This window comes from Oncorhynchus keta, chromosome 19 (assembly GCF_023373465.1).
Source record: "Oncorhynchus keta strain PuntledgeMale-10-30-2019 chromosome 19, Oket_V2, whole genome shotgun sequence".
In the NCBI taxonomy this organism is placed as follows: Eukaryota; Metazoa; Chordata; class Actinopteri; order Salmoniformes; family Salmonidae; genus Oncorhynchus; species Oncorhynchus keta.
Window position 1 is genome coordinate 36,632,708 of NC_068439.1, and position 19,889 is coordinate 36,652,596.

Consider the following 19,889-nt stretch of genomic DNA (forward strand, 5'->3'; position numbering starts at 1 on the left):
GCGTTGCGTTCAATGTCTGACACACTTGTCCTACTTTAGCATCTTAACACTTGCTTTCTCTACTCCTGCATCCTTCCCTCTTGCGTTCTCCGACCCTTTCTGCCTGTTCCTCCTTCTGTCTTTCAATTTCCTTCACTCCCCCTCTCTCTCTCTCTCTCTTTTCTCTCTCTCTCTCTCTCTCTCTCTCTCTCTCTCTCTCTCTCTCTCTCTCTCTCTCTCTCTCTCTCTCTCTCTCTCTCTCTCTCTTTCTCTCTCTCTCTCTTTCTCTCTCTCTCTTTTTCTCTCTCTCTTTTTCTCTCTCTCTCTCTCTTTTCTCTCTCTCTCTCTCTTTTTCTCTCTCTCTCTCTCTCTTTCTCTCTCTCTCTCTCTCTCTCTCTCTCTCTCTCTCTCTCTCTCTCTCTCTTCATTTCATGCAGCACTGGGGTTACCTAAGAGACTGGGCCTCAATGAAGAAAATCTCCTTTGGTACAATGAACTGGGGGGGTGCAAGGAGGGGTGGAATGAGAGGGAAAGATAGTGATGCAGATGCGGGACAGAGGGATACAAAATCCAAAATTGAATAAATGGTTGCGCTTGTGTGATTTCGCATCAATGGTCTGTCTTTTGGGGTCACCGTTGGCGCCTCTTGATCAGTCAGTCTGTTGGGCTGAGCTGAAAACGTCTCCCACTATTGAATCTTATGCTGAACTTCCAACTAACTTCTCCCTGTATAAAAGTGCTAGAAAAAATAAATAAAAAATACAAGTGTTCTTATAAGACTGGGAGATCATTTCGTTTTTAATAATGTTGTTGTTTTCATGTAGGCCTATACGGCTGCGTTCATACAGGCATCCCAATTCTGATCTTCTTGTCATTAATTGGTCTTTTGACCAATCAGATCAGCTCTAAAAGAAGCTATTAGTAGAAAAAAATCTGAATTGGGATGCCTGTGTAGATGCAGCCTATGAGATTAACCTTTTTAAACATAATTGTACAGATTTGTGAATTATGATGCTTTTGGGAGTATTCGGCAGTTTCAATAGGAGCCATTTTGTGTGTTTGTTTGTTTACTCTGAGTGGGAGGTGAAACGACATTGAGGATCAGACTGCTCTATTAAAGGACAAGTGTATGTTTTGACAACACAACACCAACATGGTCACAGGCCCATTCAACACAATTAAACACAGCCCCTGTTTAATTTAACACATTTGTCCCCATAATCAACTTAATTGGTCAAGTCAAAAAATGTAATGAGTGATAAGTCATTTTCACAAAATGTCCTGCAAGCACCTTATTGGGTATGTTAATGCTACTATTGTTCTTTTCCATTTGTTTTGGAGTAGCATACACATTCCTATTGCTCCAATCTGTCCCTTTTACATCTCTCCTTAAAGCTACCCTTTGCAGAATGTGAGAAACACAATCGGACTAATAAAAGTGGTTTAGCTAATAATTATGAAGTTAGCTGATGAAGTTAGTTACCACTCCCACTCCCTGCCATAAATACCAGCACTGTGAAATAGGATATTTGTGTATCTTGTTCATGCCTTTTGCGGCTTACTGCATTGACGACATGCTCTTCTTATATCTATGAACATTTTCAGCGCACATGTCAGGATAAATCTGAGATTACCATGGTAATGACTTTATTAAATAGCATAACCAGAAGTACCGCAGCGGAATTAATCGAAGGACTGTGGGCGCAGAGTGCAGGGGTGGAGGGAGTGTTTGGGGGGCTTGGGGTGTGTGTGGGGTACCCCTGGGTAGATTGTCCGCGGCTCGAATGAAGTTATTTCCAGGGCCCTGTCCATCTGTTACCGTGGCAGCAGTGACTGAGGCGTTGCCATGGCGCGGTCCACACAAAAGGGTGTGGCGTGGGAACGAGTCCAAGGGTCAGGAGTGAGGTTGTCCGGGTCATAGGTCACAGCCAGCTGGACAGCACACAAGAGGAGGTGAGGGTGAGAAAAGAGGGAAGGAACCATTTTGCGCAGGAGCTGGCCAACGACACTGCTGGATGTTAACATTAAACTGAGCGGTGAGATAAAAGGTCAAGAGAAGGGGGTGGGGGGGGGGCACTGTCTGGAGTCTATAGGAGGCTCCCTGCATTAGGCCCAATATCCACTGGTATCTAATCATGCACAGCATTTGACAGGCAATTGACTGGTCAATGTCCACGCAAATGTGGCTATTGAGAGCCGCAGAAGGCTGTGTGTGTGCCATCGCTTTGCCTAGATAAGTGAAACTCCGGGAAAACAATTGGGTATTTGCAAATATTTAATTCCGCTTCCTTTTGAATAAAAAAATCCAATAGGGAAGAATGCGGCCAACGTATCACAATTGTTCAATGTAGCAATACGCTATTTCCAACCTAGAAGACACGAACTGTAAAGAACTGGTTTGAACACCAAACCACCACGACTAGACAGCCTGCATCTCCATTCCTCCACAAGGCCTTGAGATTCATTCATTTCATATCAACTGCTTTTAAATCTGCAGTTCTGTTATCATGCCAATCTAAACATTCAAATGTTCAAAATGTTACAGAACTCAAGTACCAAGTTTGAAACGTTAATTCAGTCAAAACTAACATGGTGAGAAACAGATTGAAAATGCCCCACCGCCCCAATAGCGAAACCCATTCAGCCCTATGATCCAAACGGCGGGTCATAACTGAATCAGAGGATAACACGTTATGACACACGGATGGGGTGAATAGCTTACAATGTAATTAAAGCTACACCAACACCCCCTAGTCAACAGCACAGCACATAGACCCTAATGGGGGAAGGATGAAAGGCCGTGATCTATGCGCCATGGCCAACAGTAATAGGATTAAAGTCAGCCATGGGAGAACATGGCAGACCAAGTCCAATGCCCCCGTCAGACAAGTTTTGTGATTGGCCAGAAACACTGTTCAGAGCAAGAATTTGAGGGACAAAAGCGTTTAACATTGTGTTGTGGCTACAGATATACTAAAAGGGAGAGCGGGGGGCTAAAATATGCGACGGACAAAATTTAATCCTGAGATTTGACAACTCAATCCCAGATGTATCTTTTTATCTATATTCTATCATTTATGGAATAAATAAGGACAACTATTGATGTATCTTTGATGAAATGCCTTCGTGTAGTTTGATGGTTCAATGAACATGATTTGTTATCGACAGATTGTGTCCCAGTCAGATTTCCGTTTCTTTATACCATGATGTGAATCTCAAGTCCAATGCTTACCATTTGAACAAGTCAAATATTCAAAAGGAGCTTTTCATAATGCAAAAAAAAAAGGTATGTATTAAAAAATATAAACCCACAGTGCAAAATGTTTAATTAAAGTGTAAATAACACATGCATTGATATCAATAGGAGACTAAGTGAACATTGCACCAGAGTGGAAGTTAGGATTCGCACCATGCTGACCTTTGTTCATGCTTGATGCAGCGATGCCATAACCACATGAAATGTGCAACTTCTATTTGCTCTTTTGAGTTTATAGAGCCAAATAAAAGAGGGATGCGTCTCTGGGAAATAGTAAGTTCACCGGGTTCAATCTCTTTAAATCTCTTGCCATGTTGAAGTGACCCAGAGAGCCATTCTGCCCCACTGTCCTCTCCAACAGTGCAGGCTGGGAGAAGGACCAAAAACGGTCGTTTTACACCAATGATAGTCACTTCCTGCCAAAATTCACAGGGACAGAGTTCAAAGTGATCAGCACACAAATATATTTTAGGCCTCCATTTTCAGAGCCCATTTAATGTGTCTGTAGCCTGGAGGATCGCTGAGTTGGAGTTGAATCTCACCTGTAGCTTCTACACAGATTGGACTGATATGACACAGCATCCCAAGAAACTTGCTAGCTGGTTGTAGATCACAAAATAGTTTCCAAGGAGTTCCAAAAATGTGTTTCAAGCTCTGTCCTCCCTTCTGGTTTTAGGGAATTCATATTGAATCAAGCCAATTGTATTCCTCATTGCACATACTGTATCTGGGATGAGTTCTTGTAACAACAGAAGACAGGATTTACTGTAGTGATGACACCATACATCTAGCATAACATATGACCAAAACAATAACATACTATAATGTGTCTACACATTTGAATGTCTTGCAGCCTATTATTTAGGGGTCATGCAAATTAGTTTATGTGTGTAGATGGGGCATTCTGTAACTGTCAGTTTAGCAGAAGTGAGTCACTGTGTACATTTGAAAATATTCAAATCAATCTGGTCTTAATGGCCATGTACTATCCCACCTGGCACAGCCAGAAGAGGACTGGTCACCCCTCAGATCTCTAGGTTTCTTCCTAGGTTTCTGCCTTTCTAGGAAGCTTTTCCTAGCCACCGTGCTTCTACAAATGCATTGCTTTCTGTTTGGGGTTTTAGGCTGTGTTTCTTTATAGCACTCTGACATCTGCCGATGTAAAAAGGGCTTAAGAAATAAATGTGATTGATTGATTGACTATGTTCAACCAAATTAACGAATCTCTGTATTTCATGGGAAATGATCGTCATGGACTGGTTATGAAACGTGTACGCTAATAATCGGGAAACAAGTACAGGGAGTGATTTTTTAAAATAAAGGAAGAGAGAACAAAACAAGAAACACAAGTAGAGTACAAACAGAAACAGAGTCAATAATGCCTGAGGAAAGAACCAAGGGGAGTGACAGATATAAGGGAGGTAATCAGGAAGGTGATGGAGTCCAGGTGAGTGTCATTAGTCACAGGTGCGCTTAACAATGGTGACAGGTGTGAGTAATGATGAGACAACTGGCGACGTTGTGCGGGAGAGGGGGAGCAGTAGTTAACGTGACAGGTTATGCTAGTTAACAAACTTTGTGTGAGTTTCAGTAGCCTAAAGTACAAATAAAACCTAGACGGAAGAGGAGGTGTGCTTGACAACAGCATAAACAAACATCCATGCAGTAGTGGAAAAAGTACCCTATTATCATATTTGAGTAAAAATAAAGATATTTTAATAGAAAATGACTTAAGTGAAAGTGAAAGTAACCCAGTAAAATACTACTTGAGTAGAAGTCTAAAAGTATCTGGTTTTAAATATACTTATTTTTGTACTTGTACTTGTATGTATTGTATGTAGTTTTTTTGTAGTGTGGTTTTCATACAAGCCTTTGGGCTTCCAACCACACCTGCACACCGTATGATTATTATTTATTTTATTTTTTATTTTTCTGCATTGTTGTCCATCACTTGTTTTCTTGAATAAATAAATAAAAAATAAAAACATGAATTCCACCCAAAAACAATATTTTGGTATTTGTCAAAATACAGAAATCATCACCGTATGATGCATTTAGCATTATATGTGTCACGGCTGGCTGAAGGACTGGACCAAGGTGCAGCATGGTAAGCGTACATTTTCTCTTTATTAAAAATGACGCCGACAAAACAAAGAACAAAACCAAACCGTGAAGCTTTGGGTTATGTGCCCTGAACAAAGTCAAAGTTACTGTCACGTTCTGACCTTATGTCTTTGTTTTAGTATGGTCAGGGCGTGAGTTGGATGGGTAGTCTATGTTCTTTTTTCTATGATTTGGTACTCCTGTGTTTGGCCTGGTATGGTTCTCAATCAGAGGCAGCTGTCAATCGTTGTCCCTGATTGAGAACCATACCAATCTATGGATGTCATATGACTGGGCAGGGGTGCAGCCATGGGTGGGCCTGGGAGGGCATAGGCCTACTTACTTGGGCGCCAGGTCGTCCCACTGGGGAACCAGGCCCAGCCAATCAGAATGAGTTTTTCCCCACAAAAGGGCTTTATTAAAGACATAAATACTCCTCAGTTTCATCAGCTGTCTGGGTGGCTGGTCTCAGACGATCCCGCAGGTGAGGAAGCTGGATGTGGAGGTCCTGGACTGGCGTGGTTACACGTGGTCTGCGGTTGTGAGGCCGGTTGGATGTAATGCCAAACTCTCTAAAACAACATTTTGGCAGATAAATTAACATTAAATTCTCTGGCAACAGCTTTGGCGGACATTCTTGCAGTCAGCATGCCAATTGCACGCTCCGTCAAAACTTAAGACATCTGTGGCATTGTATTTTGTGACAAAACTGCACATTTCAGAGTGACCTTTTATTGTCCCCAGCATAAGGTAATGATCATGCTGTTTAATCAGCTTCTTGATATGCAACACATGTCAGGTGGATGGGTTATCTTGTCAAAGGTGAAATGCTCACTAACAGGGATGTAAACAAATTTGTGCACCACATTTGAGGTAAAGCTTTTTGTGCATATAGAAAAGTTCTGGGATCATGAAACATGGGACACATGTTGTATTTATATTTTTTTAAGTGTTGTACTTTTCTAGTTACTCTCTGTAGTTACTCTTTGTATTCTTACTCAAGTAATTTCTGAAGGAAGTAACATACTTTTTAACAGTTACATTTTACCAAATAACTTTAGTGACATAGATTTCTATTATTATATCTTCGCTCTCGGGTGAAAACCTTGCAACTCCAAATGTGGAGATCTTTTTTTTTTAACATGAATTGATACTAATGGTTCCCCTTTCAAATCAAATCAAATACAATTTCATTGGTCACATACACGTGTTTAGCAGATGTTATTGCCGGTGTAGCGAAATGCTTGTGTTTCTAGCTCCAACAGTGCAGTAAAATCTAACATGAATGGAATTTAATAATAAGTGATTTCAAGTCTATGTATATAGGGCATCAGCCTCTAATGTGCTAGTGGTGGCTATTTAACAGTCTGATGGCCTTGAGATAGAAGCTGTTTTTCAGTCTCTCGGTCTTAGCTTTGATAAACCTGTACTGACCTGTGAACAGGCATTTGCTCAGGTGTTTGTTGTCCTTGATGCTTTTTTTTGCAACCCTGCGGTTGCAGGTGGTGCAGTTGCCTTACCAGGCGGTGATACCCCCCGACATGATGCTCTCAATTGTGTATCTGTAAAGGTTTGTGAGGGTTATAGGTGCCAAGCAAAATTTCTTCAGCCTCTTGAGGTTGAAGAGGCGCTGTTGCTTCTTCTTCACTACACTGTCTGTGTGGGTGGACCATTTCAGTCTGTCTGTGATATGTACGCAGAGGAACTTTCCACCTTCTCCACTGTGGTCCCGTTAATGTGGATGGGGGGATGCTCCCTTTGCTGTTTCCTGAAGTCCACGATCAGCTCCTTTGTTTTGTTGACATTGAGTGAGGTTATTTTCCTGGCACTACACTCCCAGGGCCCTCACCTCCTCCCTGTAGGCTGTCTTGTCTTTGTTGGTAATCAAGCCTTCTACTATTGTGTCATTTGCAAACTTGATGATTGTGTTGGAGGCATGTGTGGCCACACAGTCATTGGTGAACAGGGAGTACAGGAGGGGGCAGAGCACGCACCCTTGTGGAGCTCCAGTTTTGGGGATCAGCGAAATGGGGGTGATGCTTCCTACCTTCACCACCTGGGGGTGGCCCGTCAGGAAGTCCAGGACCCAATTGCATAGGGCGAGGTTCAGACCCAGGGCCTCGAGCTTAATGATGAGCTTGGATGGTACTATAGTGTTGAATGCTGAGCTATAGTCAATGAACAGCATTCTTACATAGGCAGTCCTCTTGTCCAGATGGGATAGGGCAGTGTGATCTATTGGGGCGGTAAGCAAATTGAAGTGAGTCTAGGGTGTCAGGTAAGGGAGAGGTGATATGATCCCTGACTAGTATCTCAAAGCACTTCATGATGACAGAAGCGCTTTCTTGGGTACAGAAACAATGGTGGCCATCTTGAAGCATGTGGGGACAGTAGACTGGGTTAGGGAGAGATTGAATATGTCCTTAAACACTCCAGCCAGCTGGTCTGCGCATGCTCTGAGGACGCTGCTAGGTATGCTGTCTGGGCCGGTAGCCTTGTGAGGGTCAACATGCTTAAATGTCTTACTCACGTTGGCCACAGAGAAGGATATTCCACAGTTCTTGGTAGCGGGCTGCATTGATGGTACTGTGTTATCGTCAAAGAAGTCGAAGAAGATGTTTAGCTTGTCCGGAAGCAAGACGTCGGTGTCCACGACGTGGCTGGTTTTCGTTATAGTCTATGATTGTCTGTAGACCATGCCACTTTATGTCTGTATGAATGTTTCATGACCCCTCGGCCAATGAAATATATTCAAAATAGCTTGTCATCAAAACTGGCTCTCAAAGTCCACTGGCTCTCAAAGTTGTCTGTCAAATCCCATATCTCCAACACAGCTTTTGCAGTGAAGCGTGCATCTTCACTTGAAGTGATTTTTGTCTGTGGGTTCAATCTTAGCCAGGTATTAGATCAAGGTATTGTGTTGTGAAATCCCAGGTCCAGCAAAATGAAGGCAGTTATATACCATTTTAAAAACATTACAATACATTTCACAACATAATATCTTGATCGCTAATGGGGATCCATAATAAATCCAAATAACTTTCTGCCTTTGAAAGTTTAGATATTTCTGGAGTAAGATAAGTATTTCTAAGATATACACTACCGGTCAAACGTTTTAGAACATCTACTCATTCAAGGGTTTTTCTTTATTTTCACTATTTTCTACATTGTAGAACAATAGTGAAGGCATCACAACTATGAAATAACACATATGGAATCATGTAGTAACCAAAAAAGTGTTAAACATTTTATATTTGAGATTTTTCAAATAGCCACCCTTTGCCATGATGACAGCTTTGCACACTCTTGGCATTCTCCCACTGAATTGCTCTCTCTCTCTCTCTCTCTCTCTCTCTCTCTCTCTCTCTCTCTCTCTCTCTCTCTCTCTCTCTCTCTCTCTCTCTCTCTCTTATGACAAGGTCTATAAGTACATTGGTCATACAGTGTATCATCTGAATAAGATTTTTGTGCCATTTAGTTTATTTACAGCTTGTAGCAACATAACCAAGGGGGAGGAGAATGGACCTGCCAAGAAAAGAAAAGACCCTTCAAAGTGGAAAGGAGAGGTTCGGAAGAGGAAGTGGATTCAGGGTAAATCAAACCTTGGCAGGAAAAAGATGATTGAGTTGACTATGCCAATTGATATCTGCACTGTTTGATTATTTATTACTTAAATTAAATTCTTACCTTAATACCTACCTTCACGTTTAATTCCATTCTGAAAGGTGTCTGATTTGCATACCAGTAACATGATTGATAGTGAAATGTTGATATTTATTGTTGTTTGACTGTTGTAACACTTAACTGATCCTCCTTGATATTTCATTCTGAGTTTTAAAAAAATGAAACGTCCCACTAGGGATAAATCTTTTAATGCATTCATCACATGTACTTGAAATAATATTGTGAAATTAATTTAAAATGGTGAAATTATTTGAAACGTCTTTTATACCATTTGACCTTTTTATGAAACTGAGCACATTGATAGATATTAAGTCAACTTTGAATAAGACCATAATTGAAAGTGTACAGCCTATGGACTGTTTGATATCAGTCTTCATTGGAGTCTGCCTACTGCTGGAGGACATCTGCAAGATGGTGCTGGCAGGCTTAAATAATAAATTCATGTAAAATCAAGTAGTTGTTATTTTTGTTTGCTGTCACGGTTTACCATAAGGTGTAAAAAATTACCTAACTAAATGTGTAACTTGTACTTAAGTAGTTTTCTGGCCAGATACTTTTTCACTGCGAATCTCATTGTATTTGAAAATCACTGTTTTTAAAATACTTTTGATGATGTCATCGAGTAGAACCTTTTTACTTTATAGTATTTTCTATAAAACTTAGAAATGCCCTGTTTTTACATATGTATACACTGCAGATAATGAAAATGAGGTTGAAAAATAGTGGAATTGCCCTTTAAGTATAAAAAAAAATGCAAACCAGACGGCACAATTTTGTTGTTTTTCTTTTTTTACAGATAGCCACTCAAACGTGCTGGATTGTTTGGATGATCCAGTTGCTGGGTTGTAGGCATTGGGTCACTCAGTTTGGTTGTTGTCTTTAAAAAAAGGAAGGTTGGGTTGTTTATGTTGAGTTGACATGTGACCAAAAATGTTCTAAGCGGGTCAGATCAGAAGACTGGAGACGTGGCTTAGTAGGGGGATGGCATTCAGGAAGTTATTTTTGGTCACCCGTGAGAGTAAATATCATTCCAGTTAATTTGTTCTGTATTGTAATCATAAGTTTATGTTTCACACGGACACTTTTGAAGCTTTAGAGGCTTGCACAAGTTTATGAGTTCCTAAAGAGTCTATACATATTCCAAAGTTGGGATAGTTTCCACTTTGTTACAATATTCCAAAACATATAATAAATGTATATAATATGCAATAATAATCAAGGGAAATCGAATTGCAGTGTACAAATGTAATAAGTTTAACAGGAATGACATTTACTCTCACAGATGGCCAAAAACAACTATATGAAAGCTACGCCCCTAATAACTTATGGATTACATTAAGAAAAGACAGCTGCTGGGTCAACCAGCATGAAAGGGAATACAAACCCAATTGATGGTTAAATTAACCCATGTTTAGGTAATCCCAACAACCCAATATGTTGGGTTATTCACGCAACCCAACTGACTAGGTCAACATTACCCAGTGTGTGATCTGTCCAATATTTACCCTGTGCTTGGTTACCAAATAAACGAAATTGGGTTGTTTTTAGCAGGTTGACATTTATTGTCATGACTATTTTCCTGGAGGCAGAACTCTGGATTTCCCCTTAGATAGATATTGCAAAAATTCATGAAGACAAACATTTGCTATTTTGTCTTAATTTAAGGTTAGGGTTAGGCATTACAGTTATCTGTGTGGTTAAGGTTAGGGTTAGGTTTAAAAACAGATTGTATGACGTTGTGGCTGTGCCAGCTAGTGACCATACTGCAAAGTTGCCTCCAGAACAAGAATAATGATGAAAAATCCTAATCTGTTTGTTTTTAACCCAGCATTATTTTGAGTGCAGTCCCACACTCCAACATTCAGACATCATTCACAAACAAAGCCTTTTATTGAGTGAATCCACCAGTGCATGTCCAGGCCCGTCTGAAGTTTGCCAATGACCATCTAGATGATCCAGAGGAGGAATGGGAGAAGGTCATGTGGTCTGATGAGACAAAAATATAGCTTTTTGGTCTAAACTCCACTCGCCGTGTTTGGAGGAAGAAGAAGGATGAGTACAACCCCAAGTACACCATCCCAACCGTGAAGCATGGAGGTGGAAACATCATTCTTTGGGGATGCTTTTCTGCAGAGGGGACAGGACGACTGCACCGTATTGAGGGGAGGATGGATGGGGCCATGTATCGTGAGATCTTGGCCAACAACCTCCTTCCCTCAGTAAGAGCATTGAAGATGGGTCGTGGCTGGGTCTGCCAGCATGACAACGACCCGAAACACACAGCCAGGGCAACTAAGGAGTGGCTCCGTAAGAAGCATCTCAAGGTCCTGGAGTGGCCTAGCCAGTCTCCAGACCTGAACCCAATAGAAAATCTTTGGAGGGAGCTGAAAGTCCGTATTGCCCAGCAACAGCCCCGAAACCTGGGATCTGGGAATTTTTTGCAAATGAATATAAACAAACAGAAATATTACATTTACATAAGTATTCAGACCCTTTACTCATGTCACGTTCTGATCTTTATTTTCCTTTGTTTGGTCCTTTATTTAGTATGGTCAGGGCGTGAGTTGGGGTGGGCAGTCTATGTTTTGTGTTTCTATGTTTAGGTTTCTGTTTCGGCCTAGTATGGTTCTCAATCAGAGGCAGTTGTCGTTAGTTGTCTCTGATTGAGAATCATACTTAAGTAGCCTGGGTTTCACTGTTGGTTTGTGGGTGTTTGTTTCCGTGTCTGTGTTTGTCAGAACACGGGACTGTTTCGGTTTGGATTTCATTCATGTTCACATTTATTGTTTTGTATTTCTTAGTGTTCAGTTTATGTTTTATAATAAACGATATGGACACTTACCACGCTGCATTTTTGTCCGATCCCTGCTGCACCTCCTCTTCAGACAAAGAGGAGGAAATCTGCCGTTACAACTCAGTACTTTGTTGAAGGACCTTTGACAGCGATTTCAGCCTCAAGTCTTCTTGGGCATGACGTTACTAGCTTGGCACACCTGTATTTTGGGAGTTTCTCCGATTCTTCTATGAAGATTCTCTCAAGCTCCCTCAGGTTGGATGGGGAGCATTGCTGCACAGCTATTTTCAGGTCTCTCCAGAGATGGTCGATCGTGTTCAAGTCCGACCTCTGGCTGGGCCACTCAAGGACATTCAGAGACTTGTCCCAAAGCCATTCCTGCGCTGTCTTGGCTGTGTGCTTAGGGTCGTTGTCCTGTTGGAAGGTGAATCTTCGGAAACACAATGCATCTGAGCTCAATTTCGAGTCCCATAGCAAAGGGTCTGAATACTTTTGTAAATAAAGTATTTCTGTTTTTTATTTTGAATACATTTCAAACATTTCTAAAAACCTGTTTTTGCTTTGTCTTTATGGGGTATTGTGTGTAGATTGATGAGGAAAAATGTGTATTTAATACATTTTCAATTAAGGCTGTGACGTAATTTGTTTTGAAAAGGTCAAAGAGTCTGAATACTTTCCGAATGCACTGCACTTACATGATATATATATATGATATACATAAAAGAACATATTTCACCACTTGAATATTGATGCCCCTATTAACATTGAGTAAAACTGAAAAGATTACCATACAAAAACATCTCAAATTAGATTAGTGTTTGGAATTGCATTGACCTTTAAGATATGAAGGTAGGTTTTTAAATGCATGATAGTATCAAGTTTAGAAAATGAGTTACAAAGAACTCCAGCAAATTTTTCCAGCTCTGTTCAAATAAATTAACATTGCTACGGGTTATTCATAAGAAATAGAAAAGCAATGTGATCTGCTGTCACCAGCACAAACTATGTATAATTTGTGTGTAGGTCTTAAAATTGATAAATGTTTTACATACCATGTATGTTTTAAGGTTTCATTTTCCTAAAATCCCACTACTTCTACTATCTGTTGTATGTTGCATTAACACACACTTTCCAAATTAGAATAAACATTGTTTTCTTCCGTGGAATCACTGAAAAAGAGCCTCTGAAAATTATTTGGAGCTGAAAAACTTCAATTTCAAGACAGAGTCATATCTGGTCCAAAGGGTGACAAAACTGTGAGAAGTGAAAAAAGCGGTGCATATTATTATGAGCAAGGGCAGGAATGGGCAGGTCGCAGACAGACAGAGAAAAGGACATTTACCTTGAACTCTGGCTGCTCTTTCTCTAGGGCGGGGTCAACAATTGTGCCAGGGTCTTACAGGGTCAGGGGGGCGGGAGCAACCGGGGACAGAGGCTGCCCTGGGTTCGTGGGGGCTACCCGGGGGTCAGGGGGGCGGGGGGGTATTGGCAGATTTGAGGGGCAGATGTCTAATCGAATTGTGGAATGTTTAATTGGTCCCCCTGATTTGCATCAATACAATAGGTTTCCCTTCGCGCCTTGGGCTTAGGGGTCAACCGTGTTCCCTTGCATTGAATAAGCATCATCTGAAAAGGTGTGAACTTTATAGAGCAAGCAGACTGCATTGACGGGAATACACAAAATTAAATATACAGTGCATTCGGAAAGTATTCAGACACCTTGACTTTTTTCACATTTGTTACGTTAAAGCCTTATTCTAAAATGTATTACATAGTTGTTTTCCCTCATCAATCCAGTTTCCTCATCAATCTACCCATAATGTCAAAGCAAAAACAGGTTTTTAGAATGTTTTGCTAATTTATAAAACAAAAAAACTGAAATATCACATTTACATAAGTTATTCAGACCTTTTACTCAGTACTTTATTGAAGCACCATTGGCATCGATTACAGCCTAGAGTCTTCTTGGGTATGATTCACAGCTGTATTTGCGGAGTTTCTCCCATTATTCTATGCAGATCCTTTCAAGCTCTATCAGGTTGGATGGGGAGCGTTGCTGCCCCGTCTTTTTCAGGTCTCTCCAGAGATGGTCGACCGGGTTCAAGTCCGAGCTCTGGCTGGGCCACTCAAGGACATTCAGAGACTTGTCCCGAAACCACTCCTGCATTGTCTTGGCTGTGTGCTTAGGGTCATTATCCTGTTGGAAGCTGAACCTTCTCCCCAATCTGAGGTCCTGAGTGCTCAGGAACAGGTTTTCATCAAGGATCTCCCTGTACTTTGCTCCATTAATCTTTGAGTGGATTCCGTATGGCCACTCTACCATAAAGGTCTGATTGGTGGAGTGCTGCAGAGATGTTTGCGGTTCTCCCATCTCCACGGAACTCTAGAGCTCTGTCAGCGTGACCATCGGGTTCTTGGTTACCTCCCTAACCAAGGCCCTTCTCCCCGGATTGCTCAGTTTGGCCGGGCAGTCAGGTCAGAAATGTTTGCATACCCTTCCCCAGATCTGTGCCTCGACACAATCCTGTCTGGAGCTCTACGGACAATTCCTTCAACCTCATTACTTGGTTTTTGCTCTGACATGAGTTGTCAACTGTGGGTTATATAAACAGGTGTGTACCTTTCCAAGTCATGTCCAATTAATTGAATTTACCACAGGTGGACCCCAATCATGTTGAAGAAACATCTCAAGGATGATCAATGGAATACTTATGCAAATAAGGTATTTCTGTTTTTTTCGTTTTTTTTATACATTTTCAAAAATGTCTAAAAACCTGTTTTTCACTTTGTCATTATGGCGTATTGTGTGTAGATTGCTGAGGATTTTAGAAAATGTAATCAATTTTAGAATAAGGCTTTAACGTTAACAAAATGTGGAAAAGTTCAAGGGGTCTGAACACTTTCTGAAGGCACTGTGTATGGGGATATACTTCCTATATATGTAATATCTGTCTCTCTTATATTGAATGTAATCTCTATTCTTATATATATTTCCACATTATGAGGTTGGAATAACACTATGAAATTGTAACAATGACTATACTGCCTTTTTAGTGTAAGAACTGCTTGACAAGACCGCCTGAAGTGTCACCTAGATCACTCACAGACAGTCCAGTCAATTATTTATTGAGAAATGGCTCTTTGCTTAAGAAGCTATTTTTGTTTCTTGTTTTTTTTAAACAATTTTAATTGAAAATAATTACAGTAAAGGTACGAAGAAAAAAATTGATATTGATATTTTTTTTTAAATGGCTGCAATTGGCCTTTAAATTGTACTGGAGATGGGTCATTCTGCCATTTCGGTGCCTTTTGAGAAGTGTAACTTTTCTATGGGATTTCTATGGGTAACAGGGTTGACGTGTTAGGATCGACCAGCTCAGTTCCCCAACATAAAATACCAGAAAATTGCCAAAAAGTGTAGAACAAGCTCACCTGCTTTTACACAATGATTTGACTATTAGATGTTGAATGTTTCTTTTGAAAAATATTTTCAAAGGAATAGTTTCATCATATTAAAACGAGAGCTCCTTTCATGTAACAGGGTTGACCTTCAAATGAGGGACAAACATAATTGAATCACTAATCATACTAAATAAATAATCATCTTCAGCATGTCATGTCAAAATGATGGATTTGGCACTTGAGCAAATCTTAATTCATATTAAAAATCTGATTGATTTAATTTTCCATGTGGTCTATATTAACGGGCACTTCATTTAATATAACAGGCTTTTAAAATGCAATATTGGTGCACAATTTCTACTTGAAATATCAAAGGGACGCAAAAGGGGCACTCTTTTAGTGGAACGACCCAGCTATCCGGAGTCAGACTCCTGCAACTTGGGTCAAAGGGAGAGCCAGGCAGAGCTGAGTTCCAGCACCTTATGGGTCTAAAGAGAAAAGTAGGATAAAAATGTGACTAACACTTTAGGGTGAGGGTTGAACATAAGGCTAGAGCTAAGTTTAGGGTTATTGCTAGGGTTCAGTGTAGAGTTGAGCCAGGGTGTGGACATTAAACTAGGGTCAGGGTTGAGCCAAGGTGTGGACATGGGACAAGAGGAAAGTGTGTAGAGACATGGCAGATGACAGTGAGCATGGCTAACCCGCTTTTCCTCTGTCCCTGAATAGAGCAACACAGTATTTCCATCCCATCTCACTATACGTTTTGTTAGTTGGAATTCCATTTGCGTTTCATAGAGAAACGTCAACATCAAATGCCGTAGTCCTGTCCTGATCTTGTGAAATATAGTACAAGTGTACAAAGGCAGTCTGGATTCCTTCATTTAATTAGGACTACATTTTTCCATTCTTTGTGTGGATTCTCTGAAAGCAATACATGGAAATACAATAAGACTGTAATAGTTTCCTAAACACCTACAACACACTCTCAGTTGAAAGGAAATCTCCCCTAAATAAGTTCATTCCATTATTGGTCATTGCCTTTGCCAAAGTAATCTGTGCAATGATTTCCCTGAAAAGAATAGTAGTCAAAGAGAGTCCACCAGCGACGGAAGAGGAAGCGAGACATCCCACTCCCTATTTTTGTCTGGTTCATATACAGTCAATGAACTAAGCAGAACAGACCCAGCTGCTAATGCATTGGTGTCTATGGAAGAGTCACTCCCTTAAGATGACCGGAATTTTGACCATTACTGCCACCAGCTGGACGAGGTACTGAACGAGGAAATAAAAATCCATTGTAGGAAAGGGGGGAAAACTACATCATAAAAAATACAAAAAAAGACAAGACAGCAAACAAAAACCATCCCACTTATTCAATCACAGTCCATTCCAAAATACATCCCTACACAGGCTAAGGGGGAACATTCACCGACGGGATCTCTTGCAAGGCCTCGACTGTGAAATCACGTAGACCCAACGTTCAGCTACAATCAGAATGATTCCAATTTTCTCAAACTTATTTTCCGCTTGTGCTCTACAGTTTATGACCATTGTAATAAAAAATACTTTGAAAGAAGTGGACCAAAGTGCAGCGTGGTGAGCGTACATTTTCCTATTTATTTGTTAAATGTCACCAACAAAAATAAGCAACAACCGTGACGCTTACAGGGCTAGAGTGCCACTAACAAAGATAACTTCCCACAAACATAACAGGGAAAAAGGCTGCCTAAGTATGATTCCCAATCAGAGACAACGATAGACAGCTGTCCCAGATTGAGAACCATACCCGGCCAAAACATACAAATTCCAAAACATAGAAAACAGAACATAGAATGCCCACCCAAATCACACCCTGACCAAACCAAATAGAGCCAAAAAAAGGCTCTCTAAGGCCAGGGCGTGACAAGCCCAATCAGTCCTCCGTGACAACAAAATCATAATCAACAGAATAGGGCTGGCTAATAAGTCCTTCGTTTCGGGGTTATGCTCAGGTAAAACAATTTGGCTAACCTATACTTCTATATTTCAAAGTCCTATTCTTGAAGATTGAGGGGTATAACATTTATTTGAATGACTGGAATTATAATAGACTTTGGTTTTCAACATAAATATATGTTTTGTTGTGTCTTTGGCTATGCCGGATTAAGTGATATGACATGCTATTCTATCAAATAATTTCTCCGTAATTAATATTACCTGATTGAGCTAATCATGTAAATATAATTAACTAGAGAGTCGGGGCACCATGAAATAATATTTATAGAGCTGTTATCTTCCGAATAAACTCTTAAAGACCTAGTAATATTTTACATCAATATCAGTCAATATTAATCGTCATCTTAATTCAGTCTCATCTGAAAGTTGTAAATTCTTGGTTATCTGCATGAACCCTGGCTAACAAGTTGAATCAGAAATACAAAATTGGGTTTAATTATTTATTTACTAAAAGCAAACTAATCACACAGAATTACACATGCACATAATTAAATCATATCTTGATTACAAATTACATCATAAAGGAAAACGTCCCTAGTGGGCGGAACAGATATGACAGCTGGTTACACAAAGGAAAATGGCTGGGTTTGAGTGAAAGAGTGGGAAGACTGAGGAACAAAGGGCGAAGCTGTGCTATCGTAAATACAGTATCTTATGCATTCTAAATTACTGCCCATTTGAAAAAGGAAAATGCAATAAATATTTACTCTGAGCTGCGCTTCGGTAGGTAGATGGAAGGCCGTGTTGCCCAACTGAGTCCTTTGTCCTTTGAAGAATGTCTCTGCTGGTAAATTGGATACGTTGTAGTAACATCGTTGTCTGGTAGGAAGGGATACTCTGTCTGTTCCTTCCTAACCTGCGTTTGCAGCTGCTGTTGCTAACTCAACGGCTAGGAGGTATCACTTCTGTAGTGAATAAGAGTTCAAAGTTCATACCATTCGAAACGAAAGCTCACGCTGACGTTGGCTTCGTTCTGTAGTTATTATCTGAACCATTCTGACATCGGACCGGTGTCCTCACATCCTCGGAACAGGAGGTTATATTGTCGTCAAGCCTTTATATAGGAAGGGAGAGGAGGGCATGTTTGAAGACTTTTATAGCCCATGTCCCTTCACGGGGGCGGGCCACTGATTGAGCAGAGCCCTACCTTATGAAAACCATCACGAATAATTCCATATTCAAACATATAAATTGAACAACAATTCTATGTGAATCCGATAACTCTGATGTGTAGACTTGAAAACCCAAATCTCACATTTTAGAAGCTAAAATCACATTTCATCACAAATAATTTCATATTCAAACATATAAATTGAACAACAATTCCATTTGAATCCAATAACTCTTCCATGTGAATCCACAACCGGGAGGCCGATTACAACAGAGCCTGGGCGCGAACCCAGAGTCTCTGGTGACACAGTACAGTGTCCTTAACCACTGCGCCACCCGGGAGGCCAGAATCTCTATGTTATCCAAGGGTTTTGCAAATGTAACATCAGTAGGGTAGAGAGAGGAAAAAGGGGGGAAGAGGTATTTATGACTGTCATAAACCTAGCCCCAGGCCAACGTCATGACAATTTGAATATTATTATTATATGTAGAAGAAAGCGATGGATTAGAAGAAGCCTACATAACCAACCCATAAAGTAAAATGTTACATCCATATATGGCCAGCTATGTAAACTTTAACATTGATTTATCCTGCAATAGATGTCGTTCAATTAGTGACATACATGTTGTCTTCTTCCAATGCCTCTTAAGGAGGAAGAAATCTAAAAGTAACAAAGTGTGATCAGATTACATTACTCAGTTTGGTTAATCCAGAAGTTACTTTACTGATTACAATTTTGGACAGGTAACTAGTAAATGTAACAGATTACATTTAGAAAGTAACCTACCCAACCCTGATAAAGAAGAACCAGTTCTTTCCCTTCAGACTAACAGGAAACCGTTGGTCTCACTTGTCAGCTCTTGGCTGTGTCCCAAGAACATAATGGGAAATACTTCTCATGCTACACACACAAAACAGTTACAACAGGCCTATACTAATGCACGCACAATTCCATCTCATATGATCTAGTTTCTTTAACAGTCTCAACCGTAGGCACCAAATCCACTGGCTCCAGGTCATCTACAAGTCTCTGCTAGGTAATGCCCTGCCTTATCTCAGCTCACTGGTTACCATAGCAGCACCCACCCATAGCACGCGCTCCAGCAGGTATATCTCACTGGTCACCCCCAAAGCCAATTCTTCCTTCAGCCGCCTCTCCTTCCAGTTCTCTGCTGCCAATGACTGGAACGAACTGAAAAAATCACTAAAGCTGGAGACTCTTACCTCTTACTAGCTTTAAGCACCAGCTATCAGAGCAGCTCACAGATCACTGCACCTGTACATAGCTCATCTGTAAATAGCCGTTCCAATCTACCTCATCCCCATAGTGTATTTATTTATTTATCTTGCTCCTTTGCATCCCAGTATCTCTACTTGCACATTCATCTTCTGCACATTCTACCATTCCAGTGTCTAATTGCTATAATGTAATTAATTCGCCACCACAGCCTATTTATTGCCTTTACCTCTCTTATCCTACCTCATTTGCACATGCTGTGTATAGATTTTTCTATTGTATTATTGATTGTATGTTTGTTTATTCCATGTGTTACTCTGTGTTGTTG

The 19,889-nt window shown here is 40.5% G+C and overlaps 1 long non-coding RNA gene across 1 annotated transcript; it reads left to right on the top strand.

Moving 5' to 3' along the window:
* Window positions 1-3,246: 3,246 nt before the first annotated feature.
* LOC118397745 (uncharacterized) lies at window positions 3,247-9,783 on the top strand. The gene is made up of 3 exons (XR_004828470.1): window positions 3,247-4,682; window positions 5,268-5,342; window positions 8,817-9,783. It is a non-coding gene; the product is annotated as an uncharacterized LOC118397745 (long non-coding RNA).
* The last annotated feature ends 10,106 nt before the right edge of the window (window positions 9,784-19,889 follow it).